Below are 14,939 nucleotides of genomic sequence, written 5' to 3' on the forward strand. Positions count from 1 at the left end.
GATAGTAGCAAGGGAGGTGGCAGAGTGGTCACAGAGATGGAAATTGAAAGAGTCATATTCCTTTAATAATGATAATGTGATACCTTGCTGATCACCATTAGGAAGTTCTCTTTTCGCCAGTCGCCCCCCAGCAAGGTCAGAGCCTAAGGTATTTTACAGAGCACAGCTGGAGAGGTGCAGCCTTTAGACAATTGTAAGGCGTAAGTGTCCCGCTCAAGAAAATCTAAACAGCAGTGGCGCATCCCGGGTGGAGAGACACCCTAATACAATTGCTACCCTCTTCAGCAAAAATAATTGGAGGCCATGGGAGGTCCGTTTTTAAAATAAAAATCATAATAAATAGATCACTCATTCTTTTTTCTGTAGATGCTTAAGTTTCATCACGTTGTACACTCGTATTGAGGTCATGGTGCTACGTTACCAGCGGTGAAAACATGCGTGATAGCGCCAGAGGAATAAATGATGATTCCATTAAAACACCTTGCAAAGAAAAAACTAAACAATGTACACAGTTCAAATGACTTATGGAGGGTTAAGGAGCATTTTGTTTATGATGTACAAATTTTAGGGATATTAAGCAATTGAAGATACTCCAAGAAATGACATCACATTAAGCAAAAATTCTAAAGCAGGCATCATGACAGACCATTTCTATTGCAGAGGTCAAAGGGTCAAGAGGCTATTCTGCGTTCACTTTTTTTGTAAGCATAAAGGTAGCATCTCGGGGTACTAAACAACGTAAGGCATCAAACCAAGTCAAAATAACTTCCAAGGAAGGGGGCTAAAAAATGCTCCAAAGCTAAATTTTGGCAGGGGAAAAACTGGCATGTTCATTTTCAAAGGGGTCCCTTGATCTCTCACCTAAAGACATTGAATGAAAATGGATTCTGGGAACCCATAAGTCTCTGCTAAAGGCTTGTTCACCGTAAATGTTTGTTCCTTACAATCAATGTACCCCTTTGCCTAAAGTATAGCCTGTATAGCTACATTAAAACAAGATTTCTGTGAAACACAGTGTTAACTGCACTGATATTAGTCTAACACACGTCATTACCTGTAAAATAAGAAGCCAATGTATTTCACTGTGCGATTCCTTCACTCTTATATATGGAGAGTGAAGGAATTGCAATATATATATATATATTATATACACATAATCACTGTAAGAATTGCTTTGCAGTGGCTTGAGCCATTGTTTGTCTATGGCAATTGTGATGTCGCCAAACCGCTTGGCAGCATTGCATAGCTTGTTGTAAACCACTCATTAGACAGACCCTAGCTTTACAATGCATCTTAAAAACGAGCACTGGCTGGGACTTTGAGCATTAATGTGTAAAAGCAATGTATGTGTGCCACACTTATCTTTGACAGACCTAAATCCATTCTTCTGCAAAACTATGCAAACCATGTCTGTTTGAATGGTGTTATGGTGTGTTTTGGTAGTTTTTTCTCTTGTTATTCCAGATTGTGGATCATAGAATACTGACAAGCAGAAGAGGCCTGGCTGTGATAATCACCATCGCTCTTCATCCCGACTTTAAACATCCACACCCTGCTGCCTTCTCTGGCCAGCTTAGCCTTGCTTAGCATCATCCCGCCACCACACAAATACACACACACACACACACACACACAACCTCCTTTGATCCCTGCCCCTTTCTCCCTCTGCCTCCATAACCTAAAGCTCTTCTGCACCCCTACAGCCCTTCAGCTCTCTGGCCTGTTACCCGGACAGCAAAGTGATGGATTTGTTTTCATCAGACCTTGTGACCTCGCCTCTGGCCATGCACTGGCTACACTGCCCAGACTGTGAATGACATTTAGCCCTCCAACCTCAACCCCCACCTCATCTCTGCAAGGACTATGGATGACCTTTAAACTCTCAATCACTGCCGGCATATTTACTCTGCTGATACAACACATACAGTATATAGGCAGAGCGGCAGGGGAGGGCAGAAATGAAGTGAAGAGAGGGTGGTAACTTACGAGGCAAGGGTTTATAAGCCAGGGCGAGTTCATGCTGTTCCATTGATCACTGTCAGCAGTTTGCTGAGATGATAGATTTAGACAGCTGAGCATCAACTGAAATGAAAACAAGGGGCGTCAGCATAAATTCTGCCTTGTAAAATGTTCAATGTCACATTTGTATGTTTAATACGAAGTAGATACAATGAAACGTTATGTTTCCTTATGTTTCAATTTGAAGTTTAGGCACAAAAACATCATGTTTTGGCTTACAAAAACCTACCTGGTTTGGTCACTACAAACACAGCTGGAAATGCACTCGTGTTGAAATGTACCCACTTTTGTTACTGCCAGGAAGACTGGGGTGAAGTCCTCTTAAAAAAATACTAGCTTATGTTTCCATTAACAAGGCAGGAAACATTTCCAGGTCTTGCTAAAAAAAAAGGATCTGCTTTTGTTGCTATAAACAAGACTAAAATGTACCAAACTATCATTAAAAATTACTTGCTTTGCTTTTGTCTCTACAAACACAGCCCAACTCTCTTTAAAAAAAAAAACAAAACAAAAGAAAACCCACTGCTTGACATGAAGCAGTGTCAGTCAACTGAGGAGCAGCCCTAATCTTAAGAGCCTTGTTCTTTCTTCATGAGTCTGGCTTCCAAGGCTCCAAGACATTAAGTGAATTTGGACTTTATGCTGAAACTTAAACTTCACCCAGCGCTGGTTTCTCACAGTATTTATTGTCCAGCTGTGATGAATGGTCTTACGGAGGCACAAAAGTGTTGTCTGAGCATCTTCTCTTTAATCATCTTATTGTAGATGCAGATACAGCAGCATAGTTATTAATGGATGGGCCACACAGACATATTTCTGCAGCTATGAAACAAGAGGACCATGGCTGAAATTGGTTTCAGTTTCTTAGGTGGACAACCTGTGTGGTTTCTTAAGGGGTAATTCTGCTGATTGCACACATCAAAATTGATTTACCCAACACAGTTCTTACTACTCAGCATCCAAAAACTGTTGTATACTGTTTTTTTGTGGCTCTGGAGGGAGATTGATCAAGTCTTAGAGAATATTACTAGGCTTGTCTGGGTAAACTGCAAATTAATAACATAAATTCTGTATAACAAACAGGGGGTGATAAATTTGAAAGACACAAACTTTGACCATCTTTAACAACAAGATGCTTTTGAGTTGCATTTTGGGAAGTGTAGGAATTTGTGTTTTCATGAGCTTAACCCACACAGGAGACTAAGAGAATGTCTTATCTTCTGTTGAATCAGCTACTCTTTTTTTTTTAATCTATCTCTCAGGGCTCAAGTTAATGGAAATACATACTACTTGCTGATACACCATCTGATAGGTAATTGAACTTGAATCAAACAATGACAAATATATGTGCGTTAATGAAGGTATATTACTAATGCAAAACATCTTAATTTTAATCAGATGGATGGAATAAGCAGTAGGTGCAAATTTAAGGATGTGCTCAAGTCAACATGACAGCACACCTTCCTCATCACTGAAAATATTATTCCAACATTTCTTAATCATTATACCTGCAGAAGTTTCATAATAGTGGTCATTTTTAGCATGCAGGGGACAAGGGGCATTTCAGTGGAGCAGAGCATTCAATTCCTATTACTGAATACCACTTCAGCTGAAAATACATCTGCCATTATGAAAAGTAAAATCAACCCACTAATATACAACTATAAACTAACACACATATGACATAACTTAACTGCAAACTAAAAACTACTCAGTCCAAATTAAGGCATGATGGGAAAGTGGGTGTTGCTACGATACTTATATAGGAGAAGGGATTATGACTGCAGTGAAAGAGTTGTTTTTGACAGGCTAAATGCCATATAAATAAAATATAAAATATAGAATGAAGCAAAACATTTAGTGAGACAACAACATGTTGTTAATTCTGGAAAAGATTCCGGCTATCTTTTGTTCATTAATTTTGACTAATGGGCTCTTCCATGCTGAGAAATGTTTGGCATCCTCTGGCATTTTTCATCAACCGAGCTGGTGACAAGGCACTACTACCTTACAGATATCTTAGTTGTAACAAGAATGTGCAAGATAAGCATTTTGTGTTTAATTCTAGAATATTTATTTATTTTGGGGGAACCCCACGATATATTGAAACTAGAAGCACAAGTTGGCCAACAGACTCAACAGTGACTACAAAACATATCTGTTGCTGGGTTGTTACTAAGGTTTGACCTACCTGCTGTGATAGTAAACTAGGTTTCATAACATATAAGATCCTACTGATGTGACTGATTGTTTTCCAGTAATTACTTTTTATTTTGAGAGACAATTGCCCCTACAAATGAATACATTTTGATTATATATTATAGTTTGTTAGTAACAGTTGCATAATTGCAATATTACAAGTAAGGGTGTGCTTCAGTGTCATTTGTTAAAGCACAACCTCTTGTGTAATATTTCTTAATTGTGTACAATTTAAATTTGTGCAACATCTCAATGTGGTTTCAAAATTGATTGTTTAAAGAAAGCGGTGCAATACTATGAAACTGCAGTGGTTACACAGTGGATATTAAAAGACAAAACAACTTATTCTCACATAAAAGTATATGTTCCACTGTTAGGGATGTTGTAGTAACATGGTGTCCAAAGTACTTCTCAGGGTTTTCCCCTACACCATGTAGTTTCTACCAGTAGCAGGCATGCAAATTTTACATCCCTGCCCCCTGCAGCGACACAAGATGTGTGCTTTATCATGACAAGCCCTTAGACCCTCGCAATTGTTCTGCCATCACTTGAGCTGTCTTGTTGTCTTCTCCCATCTCTCACTCTCCCCTCTCTGTCTCGCTTTCTTGCTCTATGTTTCTGAGCTGCTGTATGACAAGTGCTCACCCCTCCTGCGTACTTTAGAGGTCCAGGCGAGCCATTGCAAAGATGCCCCCAAACAAATATTAGAGATGGATGTGTGGGTGCAGGGAGGAGGAAAAGAGGCTTCTTCAATTCCATTCCCTCTAGGTCTCCTCATATAGCAAAATACCAGCGCTAGAAATGTCAGACACACTCACTGCTCTCTCCGTCTGTCTTTGTGATTGTCTGGGTCTCTCTGCAGAGGCACATTCCCCACTCCTTTTTTTTCAGCTCCTGGTCTCCCGCTGTCCGCGGTTTTGACATGCACTGAGCTTGTTTAGGGCCAATGATAAGGAGGCTTGTCACTGATGTGTGGTCAAAGTGTTTCTCTGTGGAAGTTAGAGGTGGCTGTTTTGACGGCAGATAAGGTGGAAGGTGGGTGTCTGAATGCTAATGCATGCCAGAGGAGTCAGCAGCTCCTTTCATCTATGGAGAGCAGAGATGATGCACAGAAGGTGAGCTGAGGCATCTGGTATACAACACAGGGCAAGAACTTCAGGTGGTGTTGTTTATTCCGACACATCTTTCAACTGTTCTTTGACCTATTAATGTCTGCCTGTATGCTGCAACCAATATCTAAGTGTTTCAAACAATTACCGCATGCTGTGAGCACCCAAATAAAACACTGCTGTGTTTGTGTGCACATAAACATACATACATCTAAATGCATGTCTTTGTGTGCCACTGTGCATTACACACAAAGATAATCACTGTGAACAGTCACATTACTTTCTCTTTGTATTTTAGTCAGTTTCCCTATTTCCCTGTTACATTCCAAGCAAGGCAAGCCAATTACAAAGGCGCACTGTTCCAATTACGTAAACACTGATATCTAGCTTTGGTGGGGACAGCTGGTTGAATGCTGTTCTCGTTATGCTTAGCTGTTGCTTCATTTCGCTCCCCACTAATTGCATCCCAAGAAAACAGGAAATTAAGAAGGTCAAGTGCCTCCTAAAATAACCCCTAAGATTACGCCTCTCTCATTGGTAAGTCATTGGCAAAGGAGTAAGGAAGTGTCAAAACCAGGAGAACAGAAAGAGATAGTGAAAGAACCAATAAAGGGATATGACAAAAAGAAAGGGTAAGAGTTATTTAAAAATGTTTACTTTAGAAATGCATACGTTCATAATTTAATTAAGACATTGATGAATAATAAATCTATCAAGGTTAAAATGTAAATCTCGTGATTAAGTTGATGTATAAAGGGAAAAATGTACATACTTGCAAAAGTTATAGCTACTAAGGCATTAGTTCGTTGGTTGCTTACCTGTATTGCTGTGGCAGAACTAATGTTTTTTATCAGGTGTGCCACTACGGCCGACTTTGCTGTGAAACTGTGCACAGTGCAGTGCGGAGTGTGGTGTAGAGGATGTCTTGCTAGGCTCGCTTTTGTTTTTGGTTAATGTCTGAGGCTGAGTTGGACGGTTGGAGAGACGTTTAAATGACTTTTGAGGACTCTGGGAAACTCTTTTTGAGCTTCTGAATTGTGATGAGCTTAATTCTGAGTTTCTTATTTTTCCAATACAACTTTGTTATAATTGGGTCTAGGGGAGTCAACTGTGTGGGGGGTGGGATAAGTGGGATCATTGAAAAAAAGGTAGTTTGTTTTGGGCAGTATTGACATCTTGGTGATTGCTATTGTTCCAAATCATGTGTGGTAGATTAATTCATCTGATTGTGTCATCGCCAATTGTTTTGTTAAGTGTGTCGAAATTTAAGTTTGATAGTTCTGACATTTTTGGCAAGAGGGTAATCCCTAGGTATCTTATGGTGTCTTTGGGAGGAGTGATGGGTGATGGAAGGATTACAGGATCCCGGCTCTATTTTTGGAAGAATTCTATGCAGATGGCATTCTACTTAGAGAATCAACAAGACTAACTACAGGAAACCATGAATCTATTTACGAAAGTCTCTGAATACTCAAACTATTCAATCACCTGGACTTAATCAACACTATTACACCTTTGAAAAGAGCCAACATTATTGTAGTTTTTCATTGTGTTTAGCACATCGATGTATTCTCTGTTATCTTTATCCTTACAAAGAGTTTTAATGGCGCGACACGAAGGGGATACTCCAGAGAGACAGGAATGCCCAATAAACGCCTGTTTTATAGAACTGACCTCTGTCTGTGTTGTTGTGAGAGGAGCTATAGGAATGAAAGGAGGAGCAAGGAAGACAGTGAGCTAAAACTGGGCAAAAAGTGAGAAAGACGGAGGGAGACACAAATGGAAAAAAAAGAACTGCATGGCTCATCGAGTCGCCCCAAGCAAACCTGCAGGTGTGACATCTGAACGCTTACCATTATCACTGCAACCCCACTTCCCCAGGTCCACTGATAGCTTCTTGAGGGCAGCATATTGGGGTCAAGGAGGATGTTGCACCAGCAGTGGAGGCTGTGTGTCTGCCGACGTACCCCAGGTGTGCCAGGCTAGACATGAGCTCAGGGTCGGGCTCTCGGCAGGGCTGTGGAGAGGTAAGCAAGAAGATGACTCAAGGGAGACAGGATCACAGTGGCAGGTTTTCTCAGTCTTACTCTGCCAGTTGATGGCCTCGCTCACACTGCACATACACACACACACACACACACACACACACACACACAATCCCTGTACTTCTTTACTGCAGTAAAAACATCATTATAACCAGCAATAGTTTTCTCGCAAGAATCAATTTTCACGTTAAAGTCTGGTGACGGAATGGCTCATTCCATTTCCTAAATGTTCTCATCATTGATCCGGGTCTTGACCACTTTCTGATAAATGGCTTATTCTTGTAAGGTACACGCACAAACACACCCACACGCACACGCCCACACGCCCACACGCACACACACACACACACACACACACACACACACACAGATGGGGGTCCTATTTACCTTGTGTATTCAATATGACAAGGCAGTGAAAGTAAATCAATTCTAATGAAAAACAAGTCTCTAAAGCTGGAAGCATAGAGGCTTTGTTTCTGCATAACTGAGGTTGACAACGATAGTTAGGACCAGCAGTGCAACAGTAATGAGTTAGTAATTACTCGAAACTTGCTGGAAGTGTATTTTACAATAACCTTTTACACAGTTCACTATCTTGCTTTTTGAGAAACTTAACAGATTCCCTGTGAAATGCAGAGGGATTGTAAAAATCAAAAAAGTGTAGAGCTTGATAAAGACTGGCAATCTTTTTTCATAATTAGTCTCCTGTCAAAATGATTAAATGATACCATAATGCTACACTGCTGATATGTGATAACAGCTGCAGTTTAGTCTGAAAGTAGTCTGGTGCAATGGACTGCTTTGCTGCAATGACAGCAAAGAGACAAAAGACACAAAGTGGTTTAAATACCACTTAACTAAATAGGTTAGTGAAACACAGAAAAATCATGGTGCACATTACCCAGTGCAGTTCACTAGATTGTAATTGAGAGGTAGAGAGCAGTGTGATGAGAAAATTAGAATGGTAATTCCCTTCCTGCTTGAACTTGCATTAAAAGCTTCATTCCCACAATTAGTGCTGGTACATCCAATTTCCCGGATTTAAGGACCCACCATGCCCTCACCTGTGGAGGCGAATAACACGAAAAGCTAGAAAATTAAAAACTTAATTTAAGGTCTGCTTGGTAGGCTTTTTCCGGTGACTTTAACAGTCATAGACACTTAAGTAGCATTTATACTTATGCAGTAAACAACGCTCTACCTAAAGTGTAGGCTCTACGTATGCATGTACCCACCACCTTAGTCTGACATTCACCTTCACAGAAATGTAACAAGTACTACTACTACTGCAGCAATGTAGATCTTCTGTTTATTTAAGTAATCTGAAAGCCATTTCCCTCAGTAGAAACAAAGCTTTGATTTACTTTTATTTCATAGATAAGAAACAATAAATTGTGGAGACAATGAAGCCCCCATAACTGAATATTTTAAGTCTGCTATCTGGTAGGTCAGTTTATGCAATTTAAAATGCCATAGGTTTGGGCTAATAATGTCAGCATATTTTGTATGTGGAGAAACGTGTCCAGTGTAAGAAAATTGTTTTGTTGATGAACCTTATGAGTTTAAATGGAGCTGAATGTTGTAATGTAACCTTTGTTAAATGTTGCTGTTGTTCCCCGCTTTGTATGAGTAGAGGAAAACTCTGTTAGCCACTTTGGTAATTTAAGCTGTAAATGTTAAGTAAAATGTCAACTTTATAAAGAATGTCACAGAAACCCCACAGCCAACTGCTGCTTTGGGGGTGTAACTGCAGAGCAACACAGAGACAACACCTCACAAGTATAAATGCTCCTAAAGTCATAGGTTGTTTCCATAGGTTATGGCGTTGACTCTACACAGAGCCTACGCCATAGTCAAAGCCTATGACTACAACTATAAATCAGCTTATAGGAACTCCCATCTGCTGATGCAGGTCATTATTGTTGTTACAGATACGTTCAATACATTATTCTTCTGCTTATGTTGATATTTTGCAAACATTTCTGTCATTTTTTTAAATGTCACCTGCATTTAGAATCTTGATTCCCACAGGTTTGGCATTTAATTTATTTTGCATATTGCAACTGCATATTCGCTTATTTTCTGATTATACTATACTATATTCTAGAAGTTGACTTATAGTTCACTTTTGAGTGGTGTCCAATAGTGGCAGGCAATCACAAGGACTGTGAGACAATCAAGGGTTTCAGTCAATCATATTAAAATCAAAAAATTTGTGACCTGCTCTGGATCTGTCTGTAGCTCCCTGCAATCCTGAATTGGATAAGGTGGTATAGACAATGGAAATGAATACATCATGCCAAGAGCGACAAGAATGAGATGCAGAGGTCAGTTGAAAATGATAACCTTTTTACAGTCTTCTTATAAATCAGAAATGTATACTGAATGCATTATATGACTTAGGACTTTCTGCCAAGGGACCTTGTATGCAGAAATGCAACTACACCGTTACCTACAAAAGAAAAAATAGATGACTGTAATAATACTCCCGGTCTTCAAATTGCTTCGCTATTGTGCTATGGTCAGTTTGATGTGGCCAATGCGGTGAGATGACAAAGGGGATGACCACTAACATCAGCTAATACTTCTGTGGGTGAAGAGGATGTGTTGAAGTCAGTGTCTGAGGACTGAATTGCCATTTGCAGCAACACCAATAGTGTGTGTGTGTGTGCATGAGTGCATGCATGTTTGTGTGCGTGTGTGTGTGTGTGTGTGTGTGCGTGTGTGTGTGCATGCGTGCGTGCGTGTGTGTGTGCGTGCATGCGTGCGTGCGTGCGTGTGTGTGTGTCTGTGTGTGTGTGTGTGTGTGTGTGTATGAATGACCGCAGGAAAGATTGCATGAATCCCTGTACTGTACCGGCTTCTGTAGTAAAAATACTGCACCACACAGTAGAGTGAACTGTGGCTCAAATCACAGAGCTGACAGCCGGGTGAGGCACATGAATACACAGTGCATCTAAATGGAAAATACCTTGAGCAATTTAAACTAGTGCCAGTGTGTTTCCACAAACACAATATCTGTGCTCTGCCTCTAAGCCACTTCCTCTGTAAATGAACAATTTCAATGGTGTGTTAAAGTCTGTGTGGGGATTTCTCCCGCACTCTTTTTCTTTTTTCCTTATTTCCATTTTTTCCCTCCCATTTGCTGGATCCTTTTTTCTACATCTGTTTCCCTATTTTCTCTTGTCCACTCCCTTTCTCTCTCTGCCTCTTACTGTTTTGTATGAATATAAAAACCTTTCTTCCTCTCCCTCCCGCCTGCTCTCAGGCCTCTGTATAGCTGCTGAAGTGAACCAAGCATTATTTGCATTCTTAATGAGCGCTCTTTGAAAGGCACTCTGCTGTAACAGCACAGGCTGGGGCAATAAAAAAATACAATATAAACAAAAACATACATAGCTTGCTCTTTTTGAAAAGTCCTTGGTAATGAGTCACTCTGGTTGGGGGGTGGGCAGTGCCTGGATGCTCCAATTAATAACTGTCTTTCAATCATTTGTTCGATTAGCGCATGGAGAATAATCTCATCTCTTGTTCAAATTATAGCCTCCAAACTCCTCTTTTACATCAAAATACTGTGTGATAAACAGAGCTGCAGAGGCCTGAAGACTGATACCACTAGCTTACAAGATGCAAGATGCAAAATGTTCACATTGTCCCAAGGGAAACTCAGTTTTCAAGCCTCGCAAAGAAAACAGTGTGAGTCATACGCAGCATAGAGCAGACAACAGTACACCACGCTGAGTGGTAAACAACATTCTAAGATTTCGGTTTAGTAATGCCAGCTCTCTTCTAAGCTTATTTTACAGGATTATTCCAGACATGGTGAATGTTAAGCACTGTCTCCTTATGAATTTCTTGAATATTTTCTGGTAAACTTCAATGATTTTATACATGTCCTACATTTTATTTATATTATATGCACACAAAAAGGGTGTTATAGCAGTTAAAGGCAGGCTTAACTGCCACGAAATTCCATTAAGATGAGATCCAATTGATGTTTTCATCTACTGTACACGACAAGGCATGAAACCTGCTTACTAAGCACCAGCTTCTAACACATTTTACTGGAACTTAACTACATGACAATTTGGCTAATTACCATTAGTTTGACTTTACAAGGCTCTTTTACTTCTGTAAGACAGACATGATTGTGATAGACAGCTACATAGTTAATAAGTTAATAAATGCTATCTTGGCAGAATCCAATTTTCACTTTATTTGAAAATGTTAACTTCTTGAATAAGTTCTGTAGAGGGTAAGAATTGGATTTGGGCAGCCAAACCATCATAGAGATTAATTTAAGGTTTCATTCATGATGAAATACAAAGACTTTTGCTTAAAATGAAAGCTGCTCTAATCAATATTTTATATTAACAATGGTTCTAATGACTCTTAGAGAATTATAACCTAACTCAGCTCCACACATGGTTGTGCAGATGTCTTTTTTTTTGTTTTTGCATTTTTTCCAGGTAATCAGGTAATCGTTTTGGCTTTATGGCCTGCAGCTTTACCTTTCTGGTTTATTCTAAACACTCTCATTAGCATTGTTACCAGATGCAGTTGGCAGCTGTTGCAGTAAAAACATTCTAAAAACCCACATGCCCTGTTACATGCCCTGCATAAAAAACAAAGAGTCAAAGTTAGCAGCTAAGTGGTGAAACTAGAGTTAAATGGAGATTGAATACTATACTTAAATTCATCAGATGGCATGGCCATGCAGCAATCTCCAGGGCTGAAAAATAAATGCAGAAAAATGCCAAAAACCATAGCTCCTCCAATAGCCACTTCAGGTTGGCTACCGATCCCTGTAGACCTCCATGTCATCAAGCCAAAATAAACATGTTTTAAAATTGGTACAACAAACATTTCTGGTCTATAACTAATTTTTGCATTCATAAAAACTATACAGGGGGGTTAATCTTTACATCATTCACCTTTTAAAATAATATAAATGCTTAAAGCTATGCACAATTAAAGGCAGGGCCACATTTTTAGTGACAGACTGTCTGCGAGGCCTTGCAATGAGTCAGCTCCACCCCATTGTCCACATACAGTCACTTCTGGCTCCAAAAAACATGATAGTGATGGCTTAAATGCCAAACTTTAAGCTCCAAATGGGAGTTCACAAACCAATGGGTTTATACAGCCTATGGGTTAGACATCCACACCCAAATGAATGTTACTCAGTATCTGTTGGATGTTTTAAAGGAGCTGCTGTCTGCTAACAAGTTTGCTTCACAACGTGACAGTATGTCAATGTTGTTTACAACGTGTTTATTGTGACCAAAATAATCTGCTATTGCAGGTTTAAGACATTTCAGGAAATCCAATCTAATTCAATATTGTTCTGATGGCAAAGCTTTTTCATATTTACCCTTAGTTGAGGACTTTCTGAATGATTGCATTGCATCTTTAAGCATTAGTAGTTCAAATAAGTGTTTGTCATCTCCTTTATGGGTTAGCTGTGATATTGTACATAGATTTTCAGCCTGAATTTTGTGTTATTCAGAAAATGAGTGACAGCAAACTGCATGTAGAGGTATAATCTTCTCTGGTAATGACACCAGTGAAGCTGTTCAGTAGGAAAAAACACACCCATCAAACATTTAAATTGTGCTGGCAAGATGGGGTATATCAAACAGTCTCACATTTTATCATCACTCTCCTGCACAAATTCATTTTTCACTCCATTTCCCAGAGCCCATCCAACCAGGAAGAAAGCCTTGACCTCCTCTACCTGTAATAAATCAGGACTGGGTACTGTACTGTATCCGCTCAAACATTTTATGCATTCTAATGAGGTCCAAAATGTGAAATAAAACTTCCTCTTTTAATGACTTTTTGTTTTGAAGTGATTGTTCCTGGGAAAAAGACCTGTTCCTTTTTCATTGTTTTCCAACTCTGCAAAGCAGAAATATGCTAGTGAGAGGGAAGGGAATTGTCCTGCTGCAATTTGTCTATTTCTGTCACCATGCATAATTTAAAACACAGGGCTATTTTAGGGGCATTGTGCGGGCTGGCAAGAGTGCGGGCGGAGTGTGAGCCAAGTGAATCTGAGTACAAGACTAATGATGGTAATGGCCGCAATTATATATATATGGCCGCACTCTCATTTGGCTCACAAAATCACTCCCTTTTCCATCTCTCCCCCAGCTTTATCTCTACCTCACTTTGAAAGACAGCCACCTCATCTACCCCTGCCCTCTTTTTTTCCCCATTTCTCACTTTCTCTACATCTCTTTTAGTCGGTTTTACCATCACCGTGTCTGTGCAGACAGGTGAGGAGAGAAGGCTCTAAGTCGTCTCAGTTCTGCTAACCTATCTATAGCCGCAGTGACACTGCTGTTGCAGTGACAAAAATCCCAGAGTGCGTGACACCAATCAGAAAGAAGCTGCAATGTCATCAACCGTCACCTGGCTCACTCTTTGACATATTTAGTGCGCTTGTTACAAAGTTTTATAAAGCACTCTCTGGAGACATGAACATTTTCAAATTGTCATAGCCGTTTCAAGAAAAGTTTTATTACGTTTTAGAGGAGTTTAGAGAAGGACTTCAAAACTACACTTGACAGGATTTGTGTGGAAATATAAAGACATCTTATGAAGAAAAACATACCATCTACCCTTAGACTAATGTCATATCTGTCTGGAAAGAATTAAGTTGTTTGTTATAGTCATCTCCACTCTTAAAGCTAAAGTTGGTGAATTTCAATAAATAAATACATTTGCTGAAATTATCTCTATAGTCAGTATATGAAAAAAACCCCACATTTTTCTGCTTGCTATATCTCCTTGTAGTGCTTCTAATAGCCATACTACACAGAATTAAAAATAACCAATTAAACTCTCTTACACAATTGTCTTTCATGCCAATCATGGCTTGTGAACTGCAGTCAGACTGTCACATGAGGCAGAAATGATCAAATATGTAACAAGATTTCCTTAATGCTTTGTCTTTTTCTTGCCTTAAATGTTTTCAGAGACATATTTTAATGTACTGTTCAGCTTTTGAATGAGAAATTAAGTTTGCTTGGTAGTTCAGTTGGCTATTTCCAACATGATAGCCAGGTCACAAACTTTCTTATTTTACAGCTAAACAGTACACTAAAATATGTTTCTGAAAACAGCTTAGGTGACAGATAATGCAGTAGCAGAGTCTTGATTCATATTTTATCAGTCCTGTTCAGTCTGGCAGTTTGACCACAGTTCACAAGTGACTGACATGATTGACAGCTACCTTAGAGACTCGACTCTGATTGGTTGTTTTTGGTATACTACGGTTGAGTGAATAGGGAAAGCAATCAGAACAGTAGGATGATGTTATAGGATGAGTGAGATGATGTTTTTTTCTGTCTCATGGAATTCTTTCAGAATACAGTGACAGTTTCAGCAAATATGACAAAAAGTCATGTTGTTGTGTTCAGCTGCAGCTCAACTCTGGTAACCAAAGTCTTTTAAATAACTTTGATTTCTCACATTGCCTTTCTGGCTTTCCTTCTTCATTCTACCTTTCCATTTCCCTTTTCATTACAGTAATTATTTATATGTAGTTTAAATATTTAAAACT

General features: G+C 39.4%; 1 protein-coding gene across 1 annotated transcript in view; it reads left to right on the top strand.

The window, feature by feature from the left end:
- kctd16b (potassium channel tetramerization domain containing 16b) overlaps positions 1 to 14,939 on the top strand; it is a 79,487-nt gene that overhangs the window by 34,897 nt on the left and 29,651 nt on the right. The window lies entirely within an intron of this gene.

Source organism: Plectropomus leopardus, chromosome 13 (genome assembly GCF_008729295.1).
Source record: "Plectropomus leopardus isolate mb chromosome 13, YSFRI_Pleo_2.0, whole genome shotgun sequence".
NCBI lineage: Eukaryota > Metazoa > Chordata > Actinopteri > Perciformes > Serranidae > Plectropomus > Plectropomus leopardus.